At 38.9% G+C, this 10,683-nt stretch overlaps 1 long non-coding RNA gene across 2 annotated transcripts in view; it reads right to left on the bottom strand.

Annotated features, from left to right (window-relative positions):
- Positions 1-392: 392 nt before the first annotated feature.
- The window catches only part of LOC116279846 (uncharacterized), a 33,845-nt gene continuing 23,554 nt past the window's right edge, over positions 393-10,683 (bottom strand). Inside the window, exon 4 of one of the 2 annotated variants that reach the window (XR_012067310.1) lies at positions 393-775. This is a non-coding gene — a long non-coding RNA (uncharacterized lncRNA). The remainder of the gene's footprint in view (positions 776-10,683) is intronic. The other variant, XR_012067309.1, reaches the window with a different exon arrangement.

Here is a 10,683-nt window from a genome sequence, read left to right as displayed (position 1 = left end):
GGACTGTGCAAGAATCAGAATCCAGAAAGGTTTTCTCCATGACTTCCTGTACTCGGCAGGAGATACTCCACTAGCAGGAAGGCAATCCCAATGATTTCTCACACATAGTGGGAAAAGATATGGGACGCCTCAGTGAGAAGCCTCTACCCACTGTCCACCTCCAGAAATAACGTTTAATCTTGTCACTGTGTGGCAAGACAACACGTAAAACTGACCGTCACAATCTCCATAGATCGCTAAGTAGACACATTATTATTCCCTTTTCACAGTTAATGGTTTGGAGGTCCGGAGTAGTTGAACAATCTGCCCCAAAGCATAGTTTATAAATGGTGGAGACAGGATTCACACTCAGTCTGGCTCCAGAAATTGTTTTCTGAACTATGTTTAGCTGCCTTTCTTTCAAGATGTGCATTCCATTGCAATACTGACGATGATAAATGACGACATAGATACCCATTGATAAGACATGTGCTTTGAGTTATTTTTCAGTGAGTTTAATGGTTGGCACTGAGCTAAGGCCTTTACACCCTCTTCTTGTTCCTCTGAGTAGGAGCATCCTCATGGAGGTGGCTGCCTGAAGCTGGAAGAATGGTCTGGAGCTATGGAGCATTAGGGTGGTGGTGTTAAGTCTCGGGCAATTATTAATATCCTCTTTAGATGTTTGAATGTTTAGAGAGCACTCTTCCAATCTGAGTCTGCTTCAAAGTATAATTGAAGGGTCAGATGATTTGCTTCTTACTCAACCTTGTCATAATGAAGAGAATCCACTCCTTACCTGCAAATAGAAAACCTGAAATTAAATTATTATTTATTATAGGAAAGGAGAACATAAAAGCACAAACTTATTTTTTTCCCTTTCCCTTTGAAATCTGTTTCCTTCCTTTACTGTGGAGACAAAAGATTATTAGAAAACTTTTTTTTTCATGTGCAAGACTTCCTGGCTTTAATATTTCATAAATTTGAAACGTTATGAATTTTATGGCTTAGTAGTTCTTGAGGAAGTGTTTATGTTTTCTGTTTATTTTTCTGAGAGCATTTAGAAGAAAGGAAATACTTTAACTCTCATTTGTTATGTTGTAACAGTTCCCAAGCATTCCAATTTATTCTTTAGAACCTCCTGTTAGTGTGAAGTTGGAAGCCTTATTATTTTAGGGACATTTTTAAGCTTTCTTGTTTTTCTTTCCTGGCAGCTTCTAAAACTTCCAGCATTAACTTGAATATTGCAGTTCTGAAATTCAGTGAAAATCATTTAGGACTTGATTATCCCCTTTAGAAACCAACGTAGTGACCAAGTGCACATGTCTTCACTCTTATTACCTCATTTGCTTATAATCATCAGGGAAAAAAAATCTGAATAAGAAATTTTCCAGAAATTACTAATTTAAATATTTAAAACTTAGAAAGTATATATGGTTGATAAACATTTCTTTGTTTCAAAAAGGATACGTGAAGCACAAACTAACCACTTTGTTTCTTGGTTGCAGTAGAGAAACATATTCTGGAGGGCCAAAATAATATAACAGCTGTGACTTCGTTTATAGGACTTCTCCCTCTCACCTTAAATTCAACAAAACTTAGCAAACATATTTAATGAAAACCTCTAGAATTTCCCCCATTCTCAGTTAAGACTGCAGAAATGAGTAAGACCACCCACGTAAACAGTGCTCAGATCAAAATGTAGAAGATCAGGAGCCGCCCCCCCCCCGAAACCTCCCTCATGGTTTCTCATGATTCTTCCCATCATTACTGCTCCCTTCTTCCCAAAGGTAATTACTCTTTTGACTCCTCACTCCATATATGAGTTACTGTACTTTTCGAAGAAAAATGGATGATATATATTATCTTGTGTCTTTTTGTTCAATTTTTTGTTTGTGAAATTCATTCGTTGTTGCATTTTGCTGTAGTTTTCATTGTTGTAAAGTATTAGCCATATGGATATTCTGAAAATGATTTATCCATTGTACTATTCATGGACATTTTGGTCTGTTTCTAATTTAGATAGTTTGGAGTTACATGAAGAACGGTGCTATGAACATTCTTGGACGTGCTTCTTGGTAAACATGTATAGGTACTTTTGCTATGTATGCACCTAAGAATGGAAACATGCCTGACGATAAATGAATGCTTAGCTTTAATGCAAACTGCCAGTGAGTTTTCACAAGTTTCTGTATCAATTTAGTATCCCACTAGCATGACAGATTCTGCTGTGCCACATCTTTTCCAGCATTTGTCACTGTCATTTTAAATTGCGGTCATTCTATTGTGTACCTCATGTGGTTTTCATTTTCATTTTCCTTCATCTTTAATGAGGGCAAGACCTCTTAATTTTTGGCCACTTAAACTCCCTAGACGTTCTTAATCAGTTTTCTTGCTAATTTTTCTATTGGGTTGTCAAACTTAACCTATTTGTAAAAACCCTTTGAATAGTCTTCATTACAAACTCATTGTTGGATAGATGTGTTGCAAATACTTTCTCTTAGTCTTAGTCATCTTTTGATGAACAAAAATTTCTAGTTTTAATGCAGTCCTCTTTCATTTTATGGCCAGTGAGTTTGGTGTCTAATTTGAGAAATGCATTTGTACTCTGACATTGTGAAGATGTTCTCCTATGTTATCTTCTAGATCCTTGATTGTTTTACCTTTCACATTTAGCTCTCAAACCCACCATTCTATTTTTTTGTGAGCTGGGTTAGGTACGGGCTAAGTGTCAATTGTATTTTCCAGTTGGCCTGCACATTTAATGACAAAACCATCCTTTCCACACATCATCAGTTACTAAATTATGGCTTCATGTAACAACATTGATAAACAACAGAAAAATACAATTAAGCCAAAAAAAGCAAGTTGCAGAAGAACATACAGACTGTGAGCTCAGTGAAATATAGATTAAAACTTGCTGTGAACACGTTATAAATAATAACCTGTTTGGGGCCACAGCTTTGAAACTATAAAGAAAGTGAAGGTAGTAATAACATATTTGGGAAAGGGGCTGGCTCTTAGCAGGGAGGACAAAGGGCAGTATGGTAAGTGGCTCAGAGGAGACTTGAAAGGCCCTGGTGAGTGTTCATTTCATTATGATTATTTTCATACATTACAAATTTTTTTGATCTACTCAGTGTTGAAGAGAAATTTAAATGGTGACTGGGAAATTACCCAAGGGCAACCAAAGAGTTTTAATTTCAGCTTGTACGCCTGCTTCACACCTCTTCATTGTCTAAGTCCCTCTTCACACCTCTTCATTGTCTACCCTTCAGGGTTCTCCTTACTTTCTCATAGCTTAGCTGTATATTCAAGAAGGTGTTTGTTATACTTTGCCCAGTATTGCTAAGTTTTCTGTTGGGAGGTTTTCCAGGATATGTATTTTTCCACTTTGCAAGAAACTGAAGCCCTCCCATGCACCCCTTCGTCTCTCCAATCCGGGCTCCAGTCCTCCCTGCCCCCACATCGTGTGGAAACTGTTCTTGTCAAAGACAAAATGTTTTCCAGGTTAGCCAGTCCTACAGATACTTTCTTTCTCTACTCAATTCACTGAATTTAATTTTCTACTGAATTCATTCAGAACAACTGACAGCTCCCTGTGTGTTGGTATATTTTCCTTTCTTTGCTGCTATGAAAGCACAATGTTTGAATTTTAGAAGAGTAGGACACTATTACTACCCACTGGACTCTTTTTCTCAGCTTCATTCTCTGTCTCCTCTTCTGCTGATACCTAAATGTCGGGGGTCTCAGGCTTCAGGACTGGACGGGCCCTTTTATCTCTTCTGTCTACATAATCTTATCAGTCCCATAACTTTAACTCAACTCACCAATAGCTCCCAAATGTATATCCCCAGCCCTGCTCTCCCATTTTAGGGCCAGATTGGTATATCTGATTGCTTGACACTTCCATCTGGATGTCTAATAGACACCTCAGATTAGCGTTACAAAAATAGTTCTTGATTTTCCAAGCCTCCTCAAGCCAGTTGGTATCAGTGGAGATTGAATTCAGCTGAAAATAAAAGAATCAGTAAAAGTGGCTTAAAAATATACATTTTATTTCTCTCTGAGAGTTGCTCTGAAGGCTTCTTTTTATGTTTCTGATTCATCATCTTGGCAGGTGCTTCCATCTTTTAAACCGTTTCAATATCCTTGGTGGTCTTGGCATGCCCAGGTTTCAGGAAGGAAGATGAGGAAAGAGAAAAGGGAATATCACTTAGCTTGAAACAACCTTTTCAGAAATCTCACACATTATTTCCAGTTATATCTTGTTGGCCAGAACTGAGCCAGTGGGCATACACCTAGCTGCAAAAAAAAAAAAAAAAAAAAAAAGGCAGGCAAGTGGATTTTAGCTGGACCCACTTCCATCTTCAATAAACTCAGAATGTTGTTACCAAAGAAGGAGAGATTTGGAACTGTGTGGCAGGTAGAGGTCTCTTCCACATGATTTCTGCTTTCGTTCTGCTCAGAACTCTTGTCCACATAGTGGTTCAAATAAAAATCCTATGGTCATTCCTGATTCCTCCCCACTTCTAATTGATCAGCCTGTCCTCTTATGTTCGAGATGTACTGTGGAAACAAAACTATCCCTTCCTCCTTTCCTCCACTGTCCCCTTATTATAAGCCATCATCATCTCCTGGGTAAATGTACGATTGCAGTGGACTCCTGTGAGGTCTCTTTTCTTCCAGTCTTTATCACCCATCCTCTTTAAAGCAGCCAGTGTGGTTTGGTTTTGCCTGTTTGCTTCTTTCCTCAGTAAAGCCACGTCCGCTTCCTACGTAAGAGCTTTCAGTGGCTTCCTATTGTACGTAAAGTAAAAACCAGCTTCTTCACAGTGGCCTGCACGAGCATCTCACCCTCTGCCCACCTTTTCCATCCGCGAAAGCACATCCAGGTCTTGCCACTTCAGGACTCTTGTGCCAGAACATGCTCCTTCCAGCTGTTTGGAATTTTGTTTGTCGTCTCCCACCACTGGAACATAGGCTCCATGAGAAAAGGAGCTTGTCAGAACTTTTCTCCCATTTTACCCGCACCTGGAGCAAGAACTGCCTGCCTCCCAGTGGTGCTCAGTGAACAAATCTATTTGTGGGCTATATGAAATTTTTATTTCTTATTATGGCTTATATTCTAAATATTCTGAATAGTCCATAATGACCATGAGGTTTGAATGTTAAAAAGGTTTACTTTAATGACAACATTAAATAATTAGTAGCGTATAATTATTACATCTGAAGTTAATTAAAGTCTACAAATACTTTACAACAGCACTGATAATATGTAAAATGTGGGCTAGGAACAGCAGGTAAAACACATCAGGCACTCACTGTAACCTCAAGAAGCTTACAGTTCAGGAACTTAGGAATAAGCATAGCTATTTATATTCTAACCCAGACCCTGGTAAGCACTAAGATACATAAATCAGATGCGAGTTTATGATTTATGTAATAAATCACACTGGTACAGCTAATACACTGTACTGTAGAAACATGGTCTCCCATGCAGCGGTTACATAGGCAAATTCAAGTTGTGGCTTGTTGTTGCAGCAAAAAGTTTCTTCAATACTGATTGACATTTTTGTTATTGTTTACCCCAGAAGCAAACTGAAAACAAAAATAATAAAAAAACACCACTCCCTGAAGCAGGTTTCCGAGCGTACCAGCCATTACTTTGCAGGTACGGGGGGAGTTCTTTCCCAGCACGTGGCCTACGTGCTATTTAGCTTACTTCAGAGAACGTGAGCAGCGTGCCCCGAATGTGCTGATTAATTTGATTTTTTAAAATTATATTAATAGCCTCAGGGAAGGGCACCATTAGAAAATCAAAGTAGAAAAACTTCAAGACCTCCAGAGAGTCCTAGAGGTCGGGTATAAGTGAATTAAAAAGGGAAACAATAAACTCAGTTTATTTTAGAGAATAAATGCCTCATGACATTGAGAGGTGTTCAGTAAGCTGTTAATATATTAGTCTTGCTTCTTATAAATAAAGTGTTGCAGAATTCAGTAATGCTATGTTATTTTAAATTCACTTTGATGATTTATCTTCTATTTTCTTAGTTATTTCTTGAGAGGTATTTATCGTTATAGTTTTATTAATATGAGGCATACTAGATATAAACTACTTAGTAATAATAGATACCCTTTAATGTACAGTGCACTCTGAAAAGGTTTCAATGTGCAAACAGTGTACTCTGTAAAGGTTAAGGGATATTTAATATCTCATTTTTCCTATATTCTGTATAAAGCCTAAACATTGCTGGGTTCATCTTGAGTATTTAATATTTATTCATTTTGTTATAATTTTGAGAAAACACTGTATTGAGTATTATAAATGAAAGTATTCTCCACTCTGTCATTTATTAAATGGAATAGTCTAGCTGGTTTTTCATATACTACATAACTGCTAAGTTTTTCCCTAGTTGTAAATCATATAGTTTTCTTTCTTTCTCTGCCCCTCTCCTTCTTTCTCTCCTTCTTGTTCTTTCTCATTCTTTCTCTCTGCCTCTGTATCTGTCTTTCCTTCTTTTCCCCTTCCTTCGTTCCTTCCTTCCTCCCTTCCCTTCCCTTTCCTTCCTTCCTTTCCTTTCCTTTGTTCGTTTGTTCGTTTGTTCGTTCATTCGTTCCTTCCTTCCTTCCTTCCTTCCTTCCTTCCTTCCTTCCTTCCTGGGTCTGTGAGCATCCTTTCCCAGTTCTACATATAATCATCCACTCACAAATATTTATTGAATGCCTACCACTAAAATACCAGCTGTTGTTTCACTTACTAGGATTCAGCAGTGAGTGAACAAGAATAAGCAATGAACAACCAACTCTTTGCATTTTGGGGGAGTTCAGAGTTTGTAGTCCTGTGAGGGAAGACTGATTCATTCACTTGTTCTTCCACGGTGCCTAGAAGAGGGCATTTATTCTGTTGATACTTTAAGGGAAAAGCAACGAATACTTTGAAAAAGCAGTTTTGTCCTTGATGAACTATGAACACTGGATGGCCTCAGAGAGATTGAACCAAGGAGACAAAGAGTAGGTAATTAAAGGCAATTTCTGTTTTTTTTTAACGTGTTCACCTTCCATAGACTTTTCATTTTCACAAATTATACACTAATGTCCCTAAACACCTTTCATTACTCTGAATTCAGACCTTTATATGTGTAGCTGACAAACATCTCAAGCTGTCTTCAAAAAAGGACTTTCCCAGACTGTAGTTCAATTTCAGTAACATCACCATTCATGCCTACTAGTTTTTGTAATTATTTTAACGTTACTATTTTGTCTTCATCATTTTATGAAAAATATGAAAAGTGGAAAGCATGCTAACTCAGTGGGCAAGAAGTATGACTCATGAACCGAATATATTAGAAGTAACAGTAGAAAATTTAAAATTTGAAAAAATTATGTTGTAATCAGATTCTCAGTAGATTGAAGTTTACTATGTATTTGCTTGTCAAAACAAATTTAAGAACGTGTGGAATGTTGGAATTTCATCATTAATGATTTCTAACAACAACAACAAAAAAGGATAGCTTTATTCTTTAAACTCTGAGAAGAGAAACTCTTCCTGTATTTGCCTAATATTTGACTGCCATACATGAGGTTTTCACACATGTTACCAGAAACGCATGAAGTGTTAAAGTGAGCCCACAAGTGGGGGTGTCTGGGAAACACTTGGTGGTGGTATTGCCACTCTGCACCAACAATACACCTTTCCTTTATTTCTCCTTTTTCCTTTTCTTCTTCCAGAACCTTGATTGTTCCTATATGCCTTTTCTCTGCTAATGCATTAGGCCTGTTAGTGACACCTAAAGGGACCCTCAGGCATTGCAGACCTCATACTAGAGCTAGAAAAGCTGGAGTGGGTTAACTTCTACGAATTTTAAATACTTGATAATTTTTGAACCTGTGTGCTTTTTTTCTTTCATTTTTAAAGAATGCTCCATAGAGTTTGAGGAGATCTGTTACCCTTGGAAATGCTTGACTGGCATAGCATGGCATAGAGGGAGACGTGTATGTGTAATAATACTGGATTAAAAACTTGGCTGTGTCATTAATCAGCTGCATAACCCTGAGCTACTTATATACTTAGAAAGGCAGTTTCTTTCTTTATAAAATGTGTATTAAAATACTGATCACTCATTGTGAAGATTAGATATAGATGTATACAAAGCATCTGCATATAGTAGATATTCAATAAATCATATTATTGCCGTGATGCTAAATATTGTGATTATTTTTCCTATTATACTGGAGTAAATTACTATTATATTTAAAACATGGATACAATTTAATGAAAGTAAAAATTCTCCCTTTAAAAAACTTAAAAGTGAGGCAAGATCAAGACAGCAGAGCAGAAGGACATAGAGCTCACCTACCCCCACAAACACATCAAAAATACATCCACATGTGCAACAGTTCTCACAATAAACCAACTGAAAACTGGTAGACCTCTTACACGACCAAAGCTGCAAGAAAAAGCCCCGCACAACCATGTAAGACCCCCCAAAAATGCATTTTTCCAGGACTGGGGCCTCTGGGAGGGAGCTGTGAGAAAGGAAAGGTTCCCTTTCCCTGGGAACCCCCCTCACTGGCTGGGAGGTCCACTGGGACAGACAGAGGGGAGTCTGGTCTCTGCTTGCAAGGAGTATGCACATGCTGACTGGCTAGCATTCAGGACAGAGAGAGACGGGTGCTTGCGGCTGCCACTTTCCAGCCCAAAACATGTGCCAGGTGGTGCTGAGACTCGGCCTCGGCAGACAGACTCTGGGACAGGACTCAGTCTAGCTGTGCAGACAGCCCAGTGGGCCTGGACTGTGGTCCAGACTGCTGTTGTCAGCATTTGCACAGCAGGGAGCAGCTCTGGAGGCAGGCTTTGTGAGTGCACACACAGCAGAGGCAGGGCTGAAATCAGAACCCATTAGCAGTGCTTCCACGGTCAGGGTGGGTCCAGCCAGCAGTAGGGGACTTTGTTGGTGCAACACTGGGTGGCAGGCAGTGTCAGAGATTCACATGTGCCCTGCAGACAGCCCTGGGTAGGAGTATGCAGCTGTCCCTTTCCCAGCAGAGCACTCCACTTCCACCTGCCTCACACTGAGCTAGGAGCCAGATCTGGAGCAGGTAGTCCCTGGAAGAGTCTTGACGTAGAGGCAGCACAACCACCTTGATTTCTGCAGTCACAGTGCCCTGGCCTGCAGCTCTAGCCTATCATTAAGTCTGAGAACTACAATGGAGAAAGGGATGAAACACTGAACTGCCTCTAGGTAGAAGTGAGAACACCTGCATGATCAGTGCATAGGTTCATTGTGACCACACAAGCCTCACTAGCTTCAATGCTCACCCCTTTGGGGACAGAACACACACTTAAGGCTCTGTTTCACCTATTGATCCTAACCCTCAGAGCTTCTACTCCAACAACTGGGGAGCAGACCCCACTCCCAACAGGACTGCAACAGCCATAGCAAATAGGGGGCCCCACCCAGCTTCCAGTGCAGGCAATGTCACCACACACCAATTACACACTCTATTAAGGAGGTAATGGCCAGCACACTCTGCAGAAAGACACGGCAGGCATTGCTACCAAAAACAGCCTCTGCACCAAAAATATTGGACTCACACTATCTACACAGGGACGCTGCTACATAAAAACAGCCCTTCAAGACTACAGTAGATAAGTGTTTCTCCTATATTCATAGAGACAGAGAAATTGAAGTAAAATGAAAAACCAGAGGAAATAAACCCAATTAAAAGAGCAAGAGAAATCCCCTGAAAGAAGAAAAAATGAAACAGATCTGTTTAGTCTACTAGACTCCCAAGTTCAGAAAGAAGGTAATAAAAATGCTAAAGGAATTAAGAAAGCTTATCAATAGAAATGCAGATCACTGTACAAGGAACTAGAAGCTATAAAGAAGAATCAAGCAAAACTAGACAGCTGCCAACGTAAAAATGGAGCTAAAAGCAATGAATAGCAGACTGAATAATGCAGAAGAATGATTAAGTGATCTGGAAGATAGAATAATGGAAATCATCCAATCAAAATAGCAGACAAAGACAAAAATTAAAAAAAATATGAAAGCAACATATGAGATCTATGGGATAATATAAAAAGTATGCCAACCTACACATAATAGGGGTTCCAGATAGAGAAGAAACAAGGATCAAAATGTATTTGAAGAAATTATGGCTCAAAATTCCCAAGCCTAAAGAAGGAAACATATCCAGATAGAGGTACCACAGAGGGTCCCAGACAAGATGTACCCAAACAGATCTGCACCAAGACATACAATTAAAATGGCAAAAGTTAAAGATAAATGGAGGATTCTAAAGGCAGCAAGAGGAAAACAGAGTCATTTACAGGGGAATCCCCATAAAGCTATCAGCTGATTTCTCTACCAAAACTTTGCAGTCCAGAGGGGAATGGAATGATACATTCCAAGTCCTCAAAGGAGAAAACCTGCAACCTAGGATAATCTACCCAGCAAGATTTTCATTTAGAATAGGAGAAACAAAGAGTTTCTCAGCCAAGCAAAGACTAAAAGAATACAGCAATTCTAAACCTAACCTAAAAGAAATTGAAAGGTCTTCTCTAAATAGAAAAGAAGCCAAAATCTATAGGAAAGGTAAAAACACAACAGGAAAGGCAAATTATGAAAATACTGAAGATCACTTAAATAAACCAGTACATTGATTAAAAACAATTTTAAAAATTGTAAAAAAACTGTCATT

This window comes from Vicugna pacos, chromosome 35, assembly GCF_048564905.1.
Source record: "Vicugna pacos chromosome 35, VicPac4, whole genome shotgun sequence".
NCBI classification, from domain to species: Eukaryota; Metazoa; Chordata; class Mammalia; order Artiodactyla; family Camelidae; genus Vicugna; species Vicugna pacos.
Note: the sequence above shows the minus strand (reverse complement) of the source record. Positions and strands in the feature narration are given on the sequence as shown.